The following is a 20250-nucleotide window of genomic DNA, read 5'->3' as shown; positions in this document are numbered from 1 at the left end:
GCGCACGGAGCCCGTCGCCAGCCCGCAGCCGGGCAGCGCAGCCCCGCTCCAGCCCGGGAGGCGCGGCGATGGAGTGAGCGCGGCGCGCCGCCGCCAGGTAAGGCCACGAGGGAGCTGTCCGAGGGGAGGAGGAGGCGCCCACTGCTTCGGGGAGGGGGAGGCGGGGTGCCGCCGCGCTGTGCCTCCTCTGCCGCCAGCGCCCCTTCCCCGAGCCCCTCCGTGCCGCGGGCGCTCCCGAGTTATGTAAGAGGAGGGCGAGCGGTGCCCGGCGGCCGCGCCGGCGGCGAGGCGAGGACCCGGCGGGACGTGCCACCCCCTCCGCGGCGGCCGAGCCCGGGAAGAAGTTGAAAGGAAGGCGAGAGGAGCGGGGGCGCCGCGGTGGGGGCTTTTTTCTTTCTTTTTTTTTCCTTTCTTTTTTTTTTCCCCAGGTGCTCGCCACCTCACTGCTCCTGCGGGAGGGCGGCAGCGCTGGGGCGAGGGGCGGGGGGCGGGAGGGGGGATCCCGGGCGGGCTGGGCCTCGGTGGGGGGCGGCGGGGGTCGGGTCAGAGGAGCCCGTCTGCTCCCGAGCCGAGGGAGAGCGAGCTCGGAATCACCATGGCGACCCGGGGGGGGGTGGAGAAGAACTAAATAAATAGATGGATAAGAGTAACTTTACCCCCCTCCTCCTCCTCGCCCGCACTCCCCAGCCCCAACCGCCCGCGGCCTCCGGGGGGGGGGAGGGGAGGGACGCCCGCGCCCACGCCGCCGCCGTCGTTCAGGACCGCGAACAGCAGCGGGGGCGGCCGGGCGCCGCCAGCCGGTGTCGTCGGGCCGCGAACGGCCGCGCTTCTCCCCCCACCTCCGCCCCTTCCTCCTCCCCCCGCCTCCACCCTCGGCCCGCATGCGGGAGCCGAGAGCGGAGCGCGGCCCAGACGGGTCGGGTCGGGTCGGGTCGGGTCGGGTCTGCGCGGCTCGGGGGCTCCTTTGCTGCGACGCTTCCGCGCAGCCCCGCGGCCGCGGCGCGGCGAGAAGGCGCTTCCCGGCGCTTCTGCCCGCGGCGGCTGGCGCAGGGAAGCGCGGTGCTGGGCCTGCGGGGTCGGCGGGACCGGGACATGCCGTGGCCCGGGTGGGCCATGCGTGGGGCGGGCGGGCGGGCGCGATCAGCTCCTCCGGGGGGGGGGGAAAGCAATCACCCACAGGTACGCAAAGCAAGAGGCAGGGGGGAAAAAAAGCAAAAGAAAAGTTTTCAGCTCAGTAGTTCACCAAAAGCCAAGAGAAATTTATTATGCTGATGCGTTGTAAATTATTGGCTCAATTTCACAGTAACATACCTGGTGCAAATAGCTAAATATGCAATGATAGCTTAGGACTAAGAACAAATATTCTAGAAAAGCAAACAGTAACATGAATAATGTTCACTAGGGAAGATAGAGATGGATTAGTCACTTTTGTGCTGTCCGTTGTGTCAGGATGTTCTTTTTTCATTAAGCAAACAAGATTTATTTAATCTTGCCTTGGTCCTGGTAGGCAGTAAACCAAAGATACATGCAGAATTACGGGGTTTGAGTCCAAATCCCTGGACTCTCTAGATTTTTTTTCTTTAATCAAGCTGTTAATTCACACCATGTAGTGGGATTCTAGTAGTCTGTTTTAAGTGAGTCCTAGCCTTGCGGACAACCACRTAGGTGAACCTGGTTCATGCATGAGAGTTAGTAGGGCTCTGTACTTACGCGGGGAGCACAAGCAAGCTTACCTTCAAGAATCACAACTTTACTTGAATTTTATCTTTTTTAACTGTAGATCCTCAGTTTGCCCAAACTATACTTCTCAGCAAGTCAAGTGAACTAATGAGTTAAGCCTTAAGGAAATGGGACATGAATTTCTTAATGATGGGACTCACATTTGCAGGCTTATCTTGTAAGGAGTATGGAAATAAAAGACTAAATTAAAAGTATGGGCTCAGGCACTCACTACTTTCCTGTGGGGAAATAGGGAGAAGCACTTAAATACAAATATTCAGGGCAAAACTATCAGATCTTTTATAACACTTGAAGTTATTGATTTTGTTATGTAAGGCAATMTTCCTGGAGGGTCAGAATTTTTTATCAGATAATTACACAATCATTTTACCTTACAAGCAACATAAGGAAAAATTAATTGAAGGAACATCAACAGAAAATTCTACAACCACAACTTTCATCAGTTTAGTAAATGACAGAATTCTTTGTGGAATTTCTGCCTGTGCATTTAAACCAAATTCAATATAAAGATACATAAGATCTGTCCCAAGACGCGTAACTTCACTGCGGAAAACACTTACTTGTTTTTCATAAGCGTCTATTTGTAGATTTGTTTTATTGAAACATGGTATTTTTGGAAGGAAGACAACGTCCCTCTTTCAAACTGTGCAAGAGAAAGGAATTTCGTTAACATTTTCATAAAATATCTATCACAAGGGACTTATTCAAATATCTCATAGATGTAAGATCTATATTGTTCTTCCTTTCACTCAAAAAATTAAGGAACTCTGAACACTGTTGGTGTAAGTTTACTGGATTTATCATGATATTTTTCATATACATAAATATATGTTTATTCAGAAATGTTTTTATGCTTCTATAAAAGTAGTAAAATAATTAATATTAACAGTCTCCCAAATAACTTAAACTATTAATTAATAGCAGTTTAAACTTTGTACAGAATGCATCTATTTTATGATTTATTTTCATTGTTATTAAAAGCTTGGCAGGTCTGGTCAGTGTTTTCATCCACTGCTTGCTGCAGAATGTTGTTTTTTACTTGGAAAAATTAAACACCAACAATTTTGAGAGAGAGAGATGGTTTAGGTTAGCGTATTTGCTTCATTATTTGGATGTAGGATTTTTAGTAGTAGAGGCAGACTGATACTATAAAACTATTCCTAATACATTAAACGTCAGTATTTAAATATTGATTACACAGAAACAGACCAATATTTCTTAAACAATGAAAGCTAAGTTTACTGGCCAGTAAACCCAAGGAAAGAGTTTTAATATCATTCYCTCTAGATATAGATTTTGTGAAAGATTGCTTTTTTCCAAAACCGTGCATCAGACATCCTACTAGAATGCTACTGATAATGGGAATGCAATTATATTATATGAGTGTTACGAACAGCTGGAATAAAAGACTTGAACAACAGGAGGTTACTAACTCAACTTGTTTATATGCTGCCATAATTTTTAGTTATGTACAAGTATGCTGAATATCATGGAAGCTTAAAGCCTTCTGATGGAGCCTTATGCTAGGATTATGAAGTGCATTGACCAAAGGATATCCCACCAGGCCACTCTTGCTCAGCGTACTGCAGGCAGTGAACAGCAGTCCTGTCCGCATGAGGGCTGTGGTCAAAACTTATGTGCAGCAGGTGAGAGACTTTGAGAGGTGAGACAATAGGTGAGAAATTTTTATGGTCCCTACATTACTATGGTGGCTGCAACGGTGCTGTGCAACTGATATGAATTATATCTGCCCATAAGGAGGCTCAGAGCACCATCCTCGTTTAACTTATCATCTGTAGTCTGTCTGTTAGGATGTTGTATGGGGACAAGAGAAGTTCCCAACTAAGGAAACACATCTTTATATTGTAAAGGTCACAATAAAATGGATTTTTGACCCCCATGCACTCTGTGAACTTTTATATATGGTCAGCAGAACATCCTGCCCTCAGATACAGAGCCAAGAAAGTGAATTTCAAAAGTCTGAAATCATATGCAATTTCTGCCAGCACTCTTTTTTTTTTCTCTCACATTCTCAGTGCAGTGTGACACAGCCATTGAATCCTTCACATAGCTCCAGTCCTACAATCAGTTCATGTAAACGAAACCTTAGAACCCCACAATGTCTAAAACAATCAGTGAAGATCTATATGGTTGCAAGGACTATACATGGTCCCAGCTGCAGATGTCCTAATCCGTGCCAGAGGTTGCAGAAGAACCTCTAACAGAAGCTTGCTCTGAGGTGTTAGTCAATCGAGTTTTGAATTGAAAAACAGCTGGAAGGTGAAAGCCCATTGCTTTCCTGATTCTATTTTCCAGTTATAACTTCAGTTCAGCAGTCAATGGCATCTTGATATCAGGTATGATATGATAATTCCTGGTATGAGCATCTTCAAGATTCATACCGTTACTGTAGCTCTAACTGATAGTTAGATCAGAAATGCTCCCAGAAGATGCATCACTATTACAATAGTGTATGTCACCTCAGCATTAGAAAAGGAGGGGCTGATTCYATCAGCCTTACCTATATCTCAAAATGAATGCAAGTATATGACATAAAGTGTGTATTTGCAATATACACCATTCTTCAGTTTGAACATTATTTACTTCTAAGATTTACTTTCCTGTCTTACTTTGGTAGGAAAATAGTCTAGTATATCCAATGGCATAACTAGCTTTATAGTCAGAAAACTCTTAACATTTTCAGACGTAGTTTATGATTCACAGGATTAAATTACAATTCCATGGAGATTTAACTTTTAAATAGCAGAGTATGTGTTAGTGCAGAGAGTGAGGGCTCGTTCAAACATTAAGCCAGGGAGCCTGCTATTAATCTTTACTGCCAGTGACTTACCCTTTCTGTCATGCACATAGCGAGGGATTGATGTTGAGGGAGTTGAGCTTCAGACTTCAACATGTATATGGACCTCAGAGCTTTCAAAAGAGCCTCTCAGCCAGAAAAAGTACCTGACTCATGGCAACACTGAGACTTAAAGTAGCTATCACAAATAGTTTTTTGCAGTTTTAGCCATCTGGACTGGAGTCAGTAGCACCTAGTCCTGGTGTGCCTTACAGTTAAGGGCAGCAGGTGAGAACCTATCAGTGGGGAGAAGAGCTTTAGCATAAGCTGAGATATGCACCTGCATCCCATCATAGGCCTGCAGACACCTAGCCTAACCATGGCTTTGATTTCTCTTTATAGCCTTTGACCTAACTGAGCTGGGTCTTTAAGTTCACCTGTGCTTTTAGGAAGAAATTCTGAAGTTTGATTGCTGCTCATCCAGTCACAACACTTCTTAAGCAAACAAATACTAAGGATCATAGGTTAATATGGCTGTTCTGTATTATTCCATATTCACTTAATCTACATAGACTATTGGAGTCTGGCCTGAAGAAGCCACCAGTGCTCAGGATGAGTTGGGACTCACCAGAGCAGAACACAGGGGCTTGTTTACTGATGAAAGCCAAGTGCTGGCATTTGTGCTGAACTTTCAAAAAAGTTCTGTAATCTCTCTCTTGGACAAGAAAACAACAACGCACAGATTGAAGGAGTGAAATAGAAGGCTGAAAGAAAGAACATGAGGACGAGAGAGAGAGCGCACAAGAATATAGTTAATTCTATGCTCTAATCAACTGTTCTGCAGTGCTTTATCGTAAGGATCCCTGCATAAGGCTCACCAGCTTAGAGCACTTTGCAACATTGCAGGAAATCCTCTGCTTTTTGTTTCTCATTTTAAAAAATCTCRTTATGTCTTGTCAATACAGACAACTTTGTCAGTGAAAGCAAAGGATAAATTATCATATAATTTAGTATTTACCATAATCAAGCAGAGGGTTTCATTAGAATAATGAGCAATTGACACATTACTCCTCAAAGTATTAATTTGAAGAATGAGAAAGTAGTGACATTTTATACCTTCCTGCTTTTTCTCCCCCCCTCTCCTGTTGACACACACAGTCTGCGGTTTCTCTGAGCTTGTCAGATCGATTTCCCATTATTGAAAAGAAGTATTTATGCTAAATAGTTGTAATTAAGAAACAACTTCTCCTAGCTCAATAATTGTCTGGGCAGGAAGAGAAAATTCTCCATTAATATCCATGGGGTCAGATTTTCACACAAAAGCCCTGACAAACTATGCCTAGTTTAGAAATAAAGCCTCCTTAGACTATAGAGTCAGTGAAAAGAGCTGGGCACCTCAGAAAAGCAACTTTAGGCCACCAAGTATCTCAGTAGGTCTCTGGAGACATCACGTTTGCCTGCCTGAAGTTTYACGGAATGGGTCTAAAATAATTGAATCAATGTGGCAACCTGCTGTTGCAGAAAGTGTGAGAAATTAACCCTTGTTTTCAGAGCCCCAGGACAGAATGTTACCTACTAAAATCCTCCATTTGCCTGGCTCTACATCACTGTCTTTCTGTCTGGCTTATAAAAATACCAAAATTAGGCAGAAGTTAGGCTTGGGATTTTTTCTTCTCCCATTGTTTCTGACACTCTCCAGCTGCAGCATTAAGTAGCTCAGAACTTCCTGATCTCAGAGGTGGTCTTAGACTATCAGAGCTGAAACCAAGAGCAAGATGAGAGGTAACATAGTTAGGCAATGGTAGAAGGAAACCTTTTTTGATAATGAAAAACAGTGACTGTTTAAAAATATCAATATTGCCATCAATTGCAATAGACTGTGAATTAAGGCATCTGTGTCAATGTGGAGAGGMAGAGGTGCTGAGCTGGAAGGGAAGGACACTGTGACAGCTTTAGTGGAAACAATACAGATATGGTGCTATATTTTCCTTAGTGTGCTGCTTGCTTTCTCTGGTACAAATTTAGGAAAGCATTTCAGTATGTGCTTCAGTCCGATTAGATAGGAGATAAATAAAATGCCTCATTTAATTTTTTRCTGAATGGGAATGAGGGATTATCAAAACTTCACCTAGCATCAGATTTGCAGGGGAGGAGGAGAAAGGAGCTATTGGATTGCAGTCCATTAGCCCTGCCCAATGTGGTGTGCATATCAAAAAGCTGCTCATAAAATGCAATGTCTCTTCAGTTGTCTTGGACTTCTTGACTATTGCCGATTTTGTCTGCCATCAGTGGATCAGAGGTCTTTCAACATTAGAAACAAAGTAATGTTAATCTTCTTTTCAGAAATAGTATCATAGCTGCCATTAAAATTAGAAAGACAAACAAGCAAACAAAAGATRCTACTTCTTAAGAAAATATTCCAGCAATATCTTCAATACTCTAGTGAGGGTGACTGTAAGTATATGTAAGATATATACAGTGGTGGCTACTGGTAAGTGTTGACTTTGCAGTTAAGTGCTGCACAATACATGAAAATACAGCTCTTATAACTGTTTTCTAGACATTCATTACCATACCTTTTTTTCTCAGCAGTTGGATATACACTTTTAATAGATAATCACTAACTTCAACAGCATCCCAGTGCCAAATTCTGGATCAGACTGAGCTCTCCATCACTATTCAGAGATTGCAAAGCTACATAAGAATTTAAGATGGGCAAAATCAAGAAGAGATGGGAAGGAGAAATGTTAGAGAGACAAAAGAAAAGGGAGGAGGGGGGCAACTCTAGAACTAGACCTGGATTGTAAACACCCACATATTCAAAATAATTCCACATTTCTSGGTTGGCTTACTGAAAAGAGACTATTTGCAACATCTGGATGTTGCTGATCTTTATTTCCCTTCTCTTATCTAATATATAGTTTTAATTTGAATACATCTCATACCAGATCATAGGATTCAGAAGTGCATTTCACTGGAAGCTATCATGTAGTTAATATACTAACTTAACACTATCAAGTATATGCCTTATGGAAATATCAAAAATAAGTAGAAAGCTATTCTGAACTGCTGTCCAGAGAAGAAATAGTACCCACTGTGTATGAGCTGCAAACATCTATTATTGTCACACTGCATTCCAGCAGTGTATGCTGCAGGAAAAAACTTGTTCWTTCATAAAATAAGAGGTAACAATAGCAGATACAAAACAAATATATCTCTATACAAAATTTAAACTGAAATACAGTATAAAGTCAAAGATTAAAATAATGTAAGAAAGATATAAATGGGTAGAAATGCTGGCTTGTACACTTCGCAAGGGATGGCATTCATGGTTTGTTTGCTGTTTTGTAGAGCTGCATTCAGATACCAGACTGGTGGGTTTCGGGAATCACATGCAACTCACATTTTAGAAGAGCATTAAGCTGCTAGTTGATAGGAGAATCGGGTAGGCCCTTAGAGATGCTGAAGAGAAAAGATGTGTGATATGATCATAAGGGGGAAAAACAATAATGATAACAAAAGAAACTACAGGAAGACTTGCTGATAACATATAGAAATAGCAAATCCTGCTAAGATGTTACAGAAATAGAATCACAGCAAATATATGATCTTGTATATGCATTTGAGTCAAAAAACATTAAGCTCTTTCCATTAACTTCAATGGGTTTCATATCAGGTTTTAAATGCAAATTTGTTTTTAATAGGCTAATATATAGGAGAGACAGCTCTGACATAAGGCTTCCTTACTGCAGCTCAGGATGGCTTTATTACTTAAAAATGTCGGCAGAAGTCCTTGTACAACCCAGGCTCAACTTTATTCCTGTTTGTGCTATGTAATTCTACATGTACAGCCAGCAGAGAGAGGGAAATGGAATAACTAACACATTCTAGAAACATCTGCAAATATTTCAAGTTACTTTTTTTAYGATGATTTTAAGATGGAGTTTCTCGTATTTTGCCACAGTGCAAGCACAGAATACTCCTGTGAGAGATAAGAGTTTTTCATCTCCTTGAAAGTAGAGTAAACATAGCACATTGTCAACTCAGATGATTGTGCATTACCCCAAACATTTATCAGAAGTTGAAGCCTGAGTATTTTTTCTTGACCTTTGCCAAAGATCAGTCTGTTTAGGTCCAAAGCATGGATCTGGAAATAAATATGGAAAGATTTTTTGAAGCAAATTAGTTTAAAATGAATGGCTGACTGCAAGTTAATAAGGGGCATGGAATGTTAATCGACAGTAGTAGGTCAGCACAGGTGAAACAGTCAAATCAGGCATAAAAAATGTCATCTATTGTATTTCCCCACACCAGCCCATAAAATACCATAATTCTTTTTAAATGTTCAGATCAAAGTCAGTTGCTACTTTCCCTTAATTACATTTTTCCATAAACAAGTGCTGCCAGGTCAGACTTGCATCAATTTATGGCAGTAAGTCTTATTGTTACTTCATTTTAAGAACAAAGCAAAAATAGTTTAGGTCAGATATTTACAYAGACCATTATGAAGAAGGAGAACTTGTGTTGGGGGAGGGAGGAACTATATTCTCCTTGAAACAGATTTYGTAGCTCTTAATCGTGTAGGACTAGATCTTGTACAAAGAGGACCTTTCCAGTATTAAGCAAACATTAGATCAGGTCTAATGAAAAACTCCTTTCTCGAACAGTAGGCCTAATCAAATCCCAAGTGAAGTTGTAGCTGTGAAGTGTGTAGGCAGTGCTACCCCATAAGGTTCATGACCAAGACAAGCTAAAGAGCTTGGGCTGTACAGCTGGGAGAGCTGAGAGYGAACACTGGCAACTGAACTGACAAGCAATTTCCATTTTGTTCTTGAAAGCAAGGCCWCACATACCCTCCATATAAGCAGAAGAGGGACAAAGATCAGGCTTCACTTTTCACRTATTATACAGAGGAAAGAGTTTCTACACTAGTAAGACTTATGGCTTCAGGATAGCTTTTCATTTCAGTAAAATCTGAAGTTAGGTGAAGCTGGACCTCAAGCATATACTCCACAGTTCAGCATAGTCACAGTCTAAGGACTGGATTTTGTGGGTTGGCCTCTTAGTCAGTTGAGTTTCATTGGTAAAGATGTGCCATCAGCAAAAAAGACAAAGCTAAACCCCAAACCCTGCTCTCCAGTTATAACTATAATCATCAAAGCCATACTCAATAACCTAGAATTAGCACTTCTACTTAATCCTACACAATGACGTGGGAGGCAAATAGGAGGAGAACAGTGCAGTTCAGATGCAGCTAGATAAACATGTATTAGCGATTAGTACAGAGGTCAAAATTAGAACTATTAGAAGTAAAAGTTAAAATAAAATTTTTAAAAGCTTCCCTCCCCCCTCCCGCCAAAGAAAAATGCTTATACAGGTAACTGGAAAACAAMATGCTTTGCCTTTGCATTGCCTGTGAATATTTCCTTTGTGCCAACAGCCCTTTTATCCTACAAACTTTCAGGATTATGGTCCACATGAACACACTGTCATTCAGCATATATATAGTTATTACTGTGACTTAATTAAGTTCCCTAACACTTACTATGGACCTCTAATGCACTCAGAACAAAAACTAGCATTACTAAATATAGGAATTATAAATTCATTTCACAGAATCACAGAAAAAATAGATTAGAAGAGGCCTCTGGAGGCCTGTAGTCCAGCCTCACCGGTGCCAAGCAGAAGGGAATAATTACTTTCCTCAGCCTGCTGGCTATGTTATTAACTAATGCATCCCAGCGTACAATCAGCCTTCATTGCTGTAAGGGTGCACAGCTGACTCATGTGCAACTTGCAGTCTCCAGGACCCACAGTTTCTTTCCTGCAGAGTTGCTACCTAGCCAGTAGGTCTCCAACCTGTATTGCTGCACAGCTTGTTCTATCCCAGACACRGGATCTTGCGTTCATCTTTGCTGAACTTCATGGGGTTCCTAACAGCCCATTCCTCTTGCCTGTCAGGATCCCTCTGAGTGGCAACCCTACCTCCCCATGCATGAACCATTCTCTCTAGTTCGTCRTCATTCATGGATTAGCCAAGACATGTTCAGTCCCGTCATCCAAGTCACTGGTGAAGATGTTTCAGAGTATTGGCCCTAACTAGTGTCAGCCCCTGAGAAGCACCATCAACTGTTAAGACATTCACCTCTTGAGCCCAAAGGTCCAGCCAGTTTTCCACCCACCTTCCAGTCTACCCATCCAGTCCATTTCTTCTCTCTTTGTCTAGCAGAATGCTATGGGATGCTGTGTCGAAAGTCTCACTAAACTCAAGGTAAACAATTCCAACTACTCTCCCCTCATCCACCCACCTAGTCATTTGCCAAGATTTGCCAAGAGATGAATCCAAGTCAGCTGTTCATGATCAYGTTCTTGTCCTTCATGGGTCTGGAAATAGTTTCTTTGAGGATTTCCTCAATAGTTTTCCCAAGAACTGAGAAAAGGCTAATCAGGCTGTAGTTCCCTAAATTCTCCTTCTTGTCTTCTTAAAAGGCAGAAGGTCCTTGGGGACCTTCTGATGTATTCTATTTTTTCATATGCTCACGTTCATTATTCTCAGTTTTAAATTTCAGAATTCCTTCCACTCTGAGCTTCCTACTTGTTTCTTGCTGCTAACTTGGCTGCGTCTCACTGTATTTTCTGTGCTTCTCACATGATTTTGTGTACGAATAGTCTTATCATTAGATGATCACTTGGCAATTTTTTTTAAAAGTGCGTCATATTTCTAGAAGGTTCATGTTTCATTTGCAAAGCTTTTTTCCGCTGAAAGTTGGTGTACAAAGTTCAAGCTCAAAATTGGATTTGGAATTTTCCTTTTTATAAAATTGTACATTCTTCCCTTCCCGAAATTCTTCATCTATATTCTTTCTGTGTATGTGTATACTGGAATAGGAAGCTATTTCATTTGGAAAAGCTTTTAAATAACTTACAGTCAAACAAAGGTAAATGTTAGAAGTGTTTGATCATCCACTTGGCAAATGTTTATTCTGTGAGTAGCTCTGCACTACAGAATTCCATAGGGCTATCTGGAAATATATAGTTACACATATGAGTATTGCAGAATCTGAGTTCTGGTTTGCTTACTTCTGAGTCTAATGTGAGCTGATATTTTCAACTGTGTAATTTTGATACTTACAATACATAGAAAGTAGTTGCTGTTKCTGAAGTGAACAGGAGATTTCCTAGTTATTTCAGTGGGAATAAATTCAGGCCTTTAATTAATTTTTGTCACCTGCATCAGTCTCCATGGAAGAACTCTAACACAGTGGTATTTTCCTCATAGATTTGTCCTTCTAAGACAATAATTGAAAACGTGAATTAACTGCATTAACTGTCACATAATCAGTTTTTTTTTTCTAGGGCACTCAAATTTCTGATTGACTTACACTGCTAAAATAATGACTTGAATGAACTGTTACCATTTCARTCCACTAATAAGAGCACAGCAAGAGCATTACCAGGGTTTCTGTAACAAATATACTCCTCATCTGCTTTGCTTTTGATCAAACAGTTTCCTCTAGCTTGTTTCTTGCCTCCATTATACAAGAGTCTCTAGACTATACCCTAGGCCACCAGAGCTGTTTAAGTACAGAAATAAACTAAGTACTTATGATCTGCTCCCCCTCAACCGGCTGATCTCCTCACCCTACCCTTCTTTTTCCCTTGCTCCTTCTYCTGCTCCTTATTTCTGCAGGAAAAAGCATTTTTTTCTTCATTCAGTTTGTCAAGGCTGCTGAACAAAGCCTTTTATGCCTGCTGGGCTTCTGAAAACATGCCATGGTTACCCTCTACCCTTGGAGGGACTTCCCACATTCCTCTGGAAAGTGTTTATCTCTTTCCTTCCCTGTATATTAATGTGAAAGCTCAGTCATGTAAGGGTACATTAAAAAGTGGACAAATTTCCCTGTTGTGAGGAGCAGGCAAATGGAGATGGTTTTCATTTCCCCACTAGAATGACATATTTTTTTGTCTCCAAGAGCATCCTGGGGTGAAGTGCTAAGAAGTGCTACGAAACACTTCAGAGCACTAACCACATGCAGAGAGCACACTCCATTTTCTAAACAAAAAGCAATTATAGCCCTGATTAACCTGTTACCCTTCCCTTCTACAGGCAATGGGGCAGGATCAAGAACACAGTCCTCTTAGTGAAAAACACAAAGCTGAGTTTCAGCTTAGGAAACAAAGCAGCAGTGTCAGGAGAATGACTGTGAGAACAATGTTACAGGGTTTTGGTTATTCTTTGTGAGAGTCAGCTAGGACTCTGAATGTTCAGATGTCACATGTTCAGTTTAAAGTCAAATAATACTTTCTCCTAATTACTATCACTGTGAACTTTTAAGTAGGATCTCAAAGTGAAGCTTTCCTGCCTCTAGCATTTCCAACTGAAAGAAGAACATTTTGAACTTAGCAAAGCACTGCCATAGATGCAGCGTGCAGCAGCTTACAGCTCTACGGTATTAACAGTGCTGTAAAAGAAAGATATGATGAAAAGAGACACAGGGCCAAAATGAGCCCTGATTTGCATGCTGTGCAATCTCACTGCAGTTGTCTGGAATGGATCATATACCAGAGGATAGATGGGCTCTGATACCTGCTGAGTAGAGCAGTCCCATTGCAGGTATCCCATTTGTTTCCCTACAGAGTTAGTTTCTCAGCAGAGGGTGGGCACAGCTATGGGAAGCTGGCTCACAGATCAAATAGAATGTTTTCCCAGCCTCTGTGTGGTTCTGTGCGGACACAGGCCATATAGCTACTCTGAACTGTACTGGTTGTCCCCTGGAGACTAGTGCCATGAATGGAGAATACCAGATTCCAAAAACTTCCAACATGGTCCCTGCATGCTAGTGATGATCATATAGATATACCTTCTTGGGGAGTTCCTGCATGGCACAGGAATGCTAAAGTGTCAACTATTTGCACCAAACCAGGGCCACAAGAATTCAGTACTAAGTACACAATTATATGTGCTTTATATTAGAGCACTGTATTAAATCAATGAGTTACAGCAGTTTATTCCATACAGAGAGAGATGCACAGTTTCTCCAGTACAATTATCCTCTAATCCAAATAATCCGTCTAACGAACTTTTTTCTCTTAACTGTCACAAACTCAAGTTGTTCACCTTTATAATGAAATTCAGTGCTCCATTCCACTGTCACTTTCCTTATCAAGTAATCCTTGCCTTTCCATGCTGCTGCAGTATTATATAACCAGCCATGTGCAAGAGCTGGATGCAAACCCAGCTTAAAAGCCAAGCTCAACTTGTCATTTTCGCATAGCGGACACAGCACAGCTACATTCACTTATCTATTTGGAGAAAGGCACAAACTCTCAGTTGACTGGTTCCCATTATAAAGTAACAGTATTCAAATGCCCTGAGCKTGATTCTCCCCGGCCTTGAACTTAGGAGAGTGACATGCACCTGTGAAAATCAAGGTGGGGACATTTGATACCTACTTTGCAAGAGTGTGAATAATGTGCAGAAACGCTTGTTTAAGTCTCCGAAACAGCATATCAGCACTAGCATAAGGTAGCACCTCAGCAAATCAGTCCTCTCTTTCGTTAGGACCAATTCAGCAAGTTGCAGTGCCATATTGAACATCTGAATCTGATTTGCACATACAGAGCATGATGCACTGGGAGAGGTGGCATGGAGCAGGGAGAGAATGATGCTTTCAACAGAGTGCAAGAGAACACTATAGCTTTGTAAACTTGGTAATATTTCAGTGAAGGCACTTTGGTCTTTCCTTCAGCAAGGATGTGAATTTCTTGCAATATGCCCAAACAGTGATTAATGAAAAAATAAAGGTCAAATATCATGAGTAGCATTATTGATTATTTATTAAAATCCCTCTTGCTATCTTTCAAGATACAAGTAAGGCCAGCAGCTCAGATTTGGGCGTATAAAGCATGTCACAGAATGCAGTGCGAGTGCAGACATTCAGCTGTAGCTAAGGTACTTTCAGAGCCAAAAGTTCAATATGGTGCTGCTCCCTGGAGAATTAGTCCTATTGAAGGGCAGGACTTCTTCACACACAGGCACACCCTCAATGCTAACACTGCTGTATGTCTTTTAGGACCTAAGTTAACATTTCTGTACAGTAAAATATCCTACCATTAATTCACAACAGGATTTACTGTCTCCCTTACAAMAGAGGAGTAGGCCAGTGGGTAAATAAGACATCAGTCCCTCAGCTTTCAAAAGCTATTAAACACAAATTTCAGGATGGGGTTTGAAATGTAAGGTGTTAACAAGGATCATAATGTACAAAAAAAAAGAAAGATAAATACAGATGCAAGGACCAAGCATCTTGGTCCTCAAATATTTATCAACTAAGGACACTGAGGACACTAGGACAGTCCTCAGTGCATCACTAAGGACAGTGACTGATGAGGCCAGTGCTTCATCCCACGTCTTGGTCAAGATTCACAGGGGCTGTGAACTATTCTCTTTTCAGTGAAGGTCAAGAGAGAAAAGATATTCAGCACTGGATGCATCACCTAACAAAATTTCATAAGACTCACATAGGAAAGCTGCAGGAYTGGGCCATCAACTGAACTAATGATCATAAAGATTTCAGTTCAGGAAATCTCCAAGGACAAAGACACTAGATACTTGTATAGGTACTGCAACAGTACCAGTAATAGAAGAGGAGAAGGTTGCTTCGCAGAGATAAAGTTAGCTGTATCCATCTTGGAGACACAGTTTTCAACTCATGAGTAATCATCTACTGAGATCAAGAATAGAAAGAATTTATTCTAGACAGCAGAGGAGGAGTCTTAAACAAGGTGGTGGTTATTTTTGACCCTGTCCTTGTGAATTACCAAAGGACCTAAAAATTCCAGAGGATGTGTTACCCAGCCTGAGACTGAACTAGGTAACTGAGAAGTTACTCAGGTGTATTTGTGCCACGACTCACACTTCTCCTTCCTCCAGGCGCTAATGATACCACCTTGAATGAACACATCAAAAGTAATTAAGAAACTCAAGAAGCTGGAGCAAAGGAGTCTGAGAAAGATGAAAAACATCATGAACACAATTATTCTTTTAGTGAATGCCCAAAGCTCAAGAAGGGGTAAGAACAACCATAGTTCAGGCACAAGCCACACAGACGGTATAACCAGGATRGATTTGGCTTCTTTGACCACAAAATGGTATTCCATGAGATCATGGAAGAGGAGAAAAGAGGAAGGCTGTCTTCTGCAAGGAAAAAAAAAAAAAAAAAAAAAAAAAAGAATATCTTTGCTTATAAGATTGCTGCTGGAGAAAAGCTTTAACTGCCTTTGAAGGGAAAGATGAAAAAAAAACCTTACAGGTATGTATGAACACCCATGACTTTGACAAGCACCTAAAATCAAATGTGTGAAAAGAGCTATTCATGAAAAGGTCATAAAAGGGATGAGGTGAATGAGAGAGCCAGTCCATTGAACAAGTTAGATTATTTCCCTTTTATTCTCTGTTTTTCTTGCATTGGTACAGACATCTTACTAGACTATCAAGATAATGAGTTATCTGGCATAGTAAAAGCTTGAAGAGCTGGCTGACACAATAGGTTCATTCAGGGTCTATCCAGCCATGCTCCGTATAGGGAGAGACTTGAAGAACAATGTTCACAAAATGATAGAAGAGGAAAGGAGCAAGGTGCTAGCTATCACCATGGGGATTTACAATAGATCACCAAACTACAGTGATCAGTGGATTAATCTTTTGTGAGCAATCAGAAAAATTACCCCAGTTATGGGAATTGATCGTAGTTAGGCATTTCTGTAGAAATCTACAGAAGTTAAGGAGAGGTGTCCTACAAAGAAAGGGCCTATCGCATACACACACACACACACACACAGATCACAGATTAAATATAGGAAGTTCAGTAAGAGATCAGCTGAGCTAACTCTTGAATTTCACATTGACTTGACTTCATAAGAAGGAACGATACACAAAGGGCAAACTATATCACATCACTGAAAATAATTACTTTACTTTTACTTTTTTTTACTGAAGAAAATAAGGACTAGCTCTGGAAGCCAAAAGACAAGATGAGATGCAACTAGGAAGAGGCACTGTTGATAAGAAGATAATAATCTATAAGTAGTCTTGTAAAAAAGGAAGAGCTGGGAGAGTCTTGGCCCCCTTCTCAACAGAGAGAAAAGCTGCTGATGGATAGTGCTGAACAGGGTAAAGAGCAACATAAGTATTTTTTGCATCAATCTTCACTGGAAAGGCCTATGATGAGCAAGGGACTGGCATGGTTAAAACCAAGAACAAAGAATACTCTTAGCCTAGGAAAGTACAGGCTAGTGTATTCCTAAAACTGGAAGTTTTCAGATCAATTAGGTCTGAAGAATACATTTAAATGATTGGCTGAGACAACATCAGAGCTTTTTAAGAACTCCTGGAAAACAAAGGAAATTCTAACAGATCAGAAAAGAGCAAGTGTGGTGCCCATCTTTAAGAAGGAGGATGCTGGGCAGGAGAAGGAAGAGAAATTGCAGAATTATGGGCTGTTCATCTTAACTTAAGTCCTTGAAAAAAATAAAAAGTGCTTTAAGCATCAGAAAACACAAGAAGAGCTGCCAGAGTGGATTTGTCAACAGCACATTGCAACAAGCCAATCTAATTTCATTCCACGGTAGATCAAAATGGGCTAGAGAAGAAGTCATATATCTCAACTTTATTAAGAATATCTGACCCAATATTTTAATAAGGAAGCAGTAAAACTTAGTCTAGAAGAATTACCTTGTCACAGTTACAAAACTAGTGATAAACGTGTACCAGAGAAGAGTTATCAGTGGTTCRCTGCCAGTATGGGAGGATAGATCCAGTTGAGTTGTAGAGCATCCAGTTCTGTCTCATGTTTCACTGGTGCCCTGAATGATGGAATAAACTGCTTATAAGATTTGAAAGCATTTTGGGTGATAAGACTAGCATTCAGAATGATCCTGACAGGACTGAAGAAAAGGTCTGAAAGACTAGCTTCCAGTTCCATTTCCAGCAACAAGCACATGGTATTCCACTAAGACAAGAATAATTAGCTACACAAAATGAAAGCCTGGAAGTGACTGGAGAACAATATGCCTTTCCCAAACATGCTATGTCTTGCAAATTCCACCCTGAAACATCTGATTCATTCTTACAGTATAGAGAGAGTTAGGTGCAGGAGTTAAGCTGTGCATCCCACTCCTGACAGTGAGCACCTAAGAGTTAGATTTGATCATACTTGATGGCTTTTTAATATTCATTCTTATGCTGCTCTATCACAGAGTCTCTATGTTAAAGGGCTTCGGAGTTGTTTTATATTGTTTTTAGCTGAATGCTTCTTCCAGGTGTTCACTTCAGAAATACAGGACAGTTGTTTAATCAAGTTTAATTGCAGTAGACTAGTTGTGCCTGCCAGAAGCATCTTGCCCTGTGAGCGGATATTGGGAAAGGATTAAGCATGCTTGGCTGCATCACTGAGACGTTTGGAAAAGGAGGAGGAGGAGAAGGGAGGGCTTTAGCAGGAAARTCTCCAGAACACAGACTGAGCCACCCTGGACTTGGGACCCCAGGAACAGCTATGATTGCGGAAGAACCCTAATACCAGTCCTAAATGTCATTGCCTTGAAGGCCATACAACATAGCAGCTACATAGGAGAATAAGTTGAGAAAAGCATCAGCTCACAGAAGAACATTCCATTAAAGAGGATACTAAAAAGTCTATGTCCTTTTTAGTTATGCATATTGAAGCAACTGATTGTTCCCTCCTCATTTTTGGGTGGCAGTCACAAAAAAAACAGATGTTACACTGTGTTAATTTTTGTCACTGGCATCAAGCCCCTTGGCAAGATTAAAGCAACTCTGTTGGCRTCTTTGGAACAGTTGGGCAGCAGAGCTGCTTCCTTTGTTTACACAATACCATTCTGAATAACCTTTGAGCCTAAGATTTTTTTCCTTTGTAATTCATGTTTTGGCAGTCTTTCCCTCCACTCCTCCCTTTCATATGTGGTATTCCCCAATCCCTACAGAGTCTAGTGTGCATCTCCATCTTACAATAAGCTTTGATGAAAAATAGATGTAAAATCCATGACATTTCTCACACTCATTTAAGTCCTACTGCAGAAGGGAGCACATTTTCAAGGTTTTTTTTTTGCAGTTTATTTTCTTAGTGACTTTTTGAAATCAAGTATTAGTGATAAAGCAGAACAAATAGATTTCAGCATTGTGTCATACATTCCACTTGGATGTCTAACATAAATATATAGTTTTACATTAAAAATTTGAATAGTTCTGACATTAGATACGTAATTCAAAAGAAAAATGTCAGTCATTGACAAAAATATTTGAAGCATGAGTACTATTAATTCTGGCACTGATGTCTGGAATAAAAAAAAATGGTACTTTAAAGATTGCAGTTCTTTTGCTCGGAGTTATATGTGACGTCTTCTCGAAAAAGTCATTCAAGTGTATGACATGAGGATTTTGTCACTGATATGATATAAAGAGGTAGAAATACTGTATGCTTCGTTAGATATCAGAAATAATTTGTCCTCTGGTTTAGTTAATTGTCATTTGTAAAGGAAAAATAAGTAAATGATCTGAAGATTACCACTTCTATGATCCTAAGCTCTAAGTAGTAAGATAACACAATAAAGTACTAGACAGTGCTATGTAATGTAAATCCTATGGGTGGGTGTTTCAGCAGTAAAATGGGAGATACACTTAGTAATCAGAAAAGAGAATCATGATTCAAAAGGGAAAGAAAAAAGCTAAATGGAACAGTATTCTGACACTTGCTGCAATTTTAATAATTTTATCATAGCGCTTGTAGAAAGAAAGACCACGTTTGGTCAAATGTTACCTCTTAAAGGGAATTTTTTAATGAAGTTGAGGAATAAATTGATACCTTTCAACTAAGTGGCCCTAGCYCCTCATGTAGCTGGGCTTCTAGACATTTTATTTCTCCCCCTGAAATAAAAAGCAGAATGAAACAAAAAGTCAAAAAGAACCTGAAATAAAGTTAATTTCCAACTACATAGATATAACAGTGTTAGATTGCTGGAAACAGTAGGATACCTGTGTCATATTAAAAGTGATTTTACAGGACTCAGTCTAAACTTTTCCCTACCCGTTAATGCCTATAGAATATGTAGAGTTGCTTTGACAGGACCCAACAGAAAGACTTTACTAATACTAAAAATCTCAAAGATAATGAGAGGAACATAGATTTACACACACGTAAGYAAGCCACTGTAATAGTAAACCTAGTGTGCCTGGGGCACTAGCACAGAGCTCCCTCAGCCTCCAAAAGTCATAGCGATGTGTCAGTTGGCCATTGGGAATGGGCTCTTGCCCATGCCAACTCCCAAGATGTACTTAAGAGTGAAAGTGTACTAGCTGKTCTGGGGCAAAACTATGCCCATGGACAAGCTAACAGTTCAAGATCATATGCAAGTGGGTTCTAGTGCCCACAACATTTTTGTACTTGCTTTAACTTACTCATATAGACAGAACACTGGAGTACAGAGGAAGTCTAAGCAGCATATTGATTTGTATTATGCCAGCTGTTCCTCCCAGACTGTGCAAAAAGAGAATGTAACTGCTCTGTGCTACTAATTCATCAAGAACATGTAATACAATGATCAATAATCATCATCATTTAAAGTATAGCTTAATAACAACCAGCCATTTAGCTAATGCTAGCTGTGTAAAAACTAGGCATTTAGTCTAAGCTAGACTG

The 20250-nt window shown here is 40.7% G+C and overlaps 1 protein-coding gene across 1 annotated transcript in view; it reads left to right on the top strand.

Moving 5' to 3' along the window:
- Nucleotides 1-79: 79 nt before the first annotated feature.
- KCNJ6 (potassium inwardly rectifying channel subfamily J member 6) overlaps nt 80-20250 on the top strand; it is a 162973-nt gene continuing 142802 nt past the window's right edge. The window contains exon 1 of the mRNA XM_085304870.1: nt 80-97. The gene's annotated coding sequence lies outside the window, so the exon portion shown is untranslated. The remainder of the gene's footprint in view (nt 98-20250) is intronic.

This window comes from Rhea americana, unplaced genomic scaffold (assembly GCF_003343005.1).
Source record: "Rhea americana isolate MKP2758 unplaced genomic scaffold, rheAme1 scaffold_101, whole genome shotgun sequence".
Classification (NCBI taxonomy): Eukaryota; Metazoa; Chordata; class Aves; order Rheiformes; family Rheidae; genus Rhea; species Rhea americana.
This window is presented reverse-complemented; position numbering and strand designations above follow the sequence as displayed.